General features: G+C 36.8%; 1 non-coding gene across 1 annotated transcript; it reads left to right on the plus strand.

Moving 5' to 3' along the window:
• Nucleotides 1-450: 450 nt before the first annotated feature.
• On the plus strand, nt 451-554 carry LOC116097205. The gene has a single exon (XR_004121267.1). It is a non-coding gene; the product is annotated as a U6 spliceosomal RNA (small nuclear RNA).
• The last annotated feature ends 1639 nt before the right edge of the window (nt 555-2193 follow it).

Here is a 2193-nt window from a genome sequence, read left to right on the forward strand (position 1 = left end):
TTAATTTCAATGTGTGATATTTTTGTTTATTTGCAAGGTCTTTATAATAAAATTTATGAAATTAATAAAATTAATAACTACCCACTGAGCCTCTTGCCACCCTTCATTTCTCTTTCTTTTTTTAAAAAAATTATTTATTTTTTGTATATGAGTATACCGTAGCTGTACAGTTGATACCTGTGAGCTTTCATGTGGTTGTTGGGATTTAAATTTTTAGGACCTCTGCTTATTCTAGTCCAAAGATTTTTTTTATTATTATACATAAGTACACTGTAGCTGTCTTCAGACATGCCAGAAGAAGGTGTCAGATCTTATTACAGCTGGTTTGTGAGCCACCATGTGGTTGCTGGGATTTGAACTCAGGACATTCACAAGAGCAGTCAGTGCTCTTACCAGCTGAGCTATCTCTCTAGGCCCTTCATTTTTCTTTTAAGAAATAAATGTATCTGTGCTCGCTTCAGCAGCCATATACTAAAATTGGAATGATACAGAGAAGATTAGCATGGCCCCTGTGTAAGGATGTCTCGTAAATTCGTGAAACGTTCCATATTTTTTTTTAAAAAGAAAAAGAAAAAAAAAGAAACGAATGTATCAGCCATGTGGTGGTGGCACACGCCTTTAATCCCAGCACTTGAGAGGCAGAGGTAGGTGGATTTCTGAGTTCAAGGCCAGCCTGGTCTACAGAGTGAGTTCCAGGCCATCAAGGGCTATACAGAAAAACTCTGTCATAAAAACGTAAATAAATAAAAAAAAAGAATGAATGTATCCATTTAAAATCAAGGTTTTACAAAGGTTCTAGGAGGAAACAGGACATTTTAATTATCTTTGTATGATGGAACCTAAGACCAACCTTATTCATTGCTACTGTATTCACAATAGATAGAGAATGGAAAAAGCCTAGTGCCCCTCAGTGTATGGAAAGATAATAAATACCATACTGCTGTGAAGAATATTAAGTAATTATAAATTTCAGTAAATGGGTAGGACTAGAAAAAATTAGGTTGAATGATGTAACCTAGACACAGAAAGACAAACACTGCATGTTTTCTTTTATCTGTGACTCATAGGACTACATCTTTAGATGTGAGTATACAACGTGGAGTCTCCAGAGAAATGAAGAAAGTAGAAAGGGATCATGGTATGAGGGAGTTCCTGAGAGGGAAACAACACGTTATAATACGAAGGGGAAATGAGAAAAACTGAGTTAATCTGAGAGAGCAGAGGGAGGTCAGTACAGAGGAAGGTCAGACAGAAGGACAGGAAGGGGAGAGTGAAAAATGACACAACAGATTATTGAAAAAATAAACATGAAGAAATATCATCATCATCATCATCACTTTTTTTTTTTTTTTTTTTTTTTTTTTTGGACACGGTTTCTCTGTGTAGCTCTGGCAATCCTGGAACTCATTTGGTAGATCAGGCTGGCCTCGAACTCATGAAGATCCACCTGCCTCCCAAGTGCTGGGATTAAAGGTGAATTTTTTAAACCTATTTTATTTATTTATTTTTTCTTTAGATTTATTTATTGTATGTATATGAGTACATCGTCAGTGTCTTCAGATACAGCAGAAGAGGGCATCTGATCTCATTACAGATGGTTGTGAGCCACCATGTTGTTGCTAGGAGTTGAACTTAGGACCTCGGTGCTCTTAACCACCGAGCCATCTCTCCAGCCCATTTTGCCATTTTTTTTTTATTTACCTAAGATTACATGTAATGCACATAAGTGTATGTGTATGCATATACATATTTAGTTTAAATTAAATTATGCCACCTTGGATAATAATGCTCCCTCAAATGACATAAACTAAGAATCCCAGTACCAGCCATTAAAAAGTCCAGGTTATTTTTTTTTTTTTTTGAGACAGGGTTTCTCTGTATAGCCCTGACTGTCCTGGAACTCACTCTGCAGACCAGACTGGCCTTGAACTCAGAAATCGACCTGCCTTTGCCTTCCAAGTGCTGGGATTAAAGGCATGCACCACTACTGCCTGGCAAAGCCTAGGTTTTTTTTTTTTTAAGATTTATTTATTTATTTTATGTATGTGAGTATATTGTAGCTGTACAGATGGTACATGTGAGTCTTCATGTAGTTGTTGGGATTTTAATTTTTAGGACCTCTGCTTGCTCCAGTCGACTCCGCTCACTCTGGTCAAACCTGCTCGCTCCAGCCCAAAGATTTATTTATTATTA

Source organism: Mastomys coucha, unplaced genomic scaffold (assembly GCF_008632895.1).
Source record: "Mastomys coucha isolate ucsf_1 unplaced genomic scaffold, UCSF_Mcou_1 pScaffold18, whole genome shotgun sequence".
Lineage (NCBI taxonomy): Eukaryota > Metazoa > Chordata > Mammalia > Rodentia > Muridae > Mastomys > Mastomys coucha.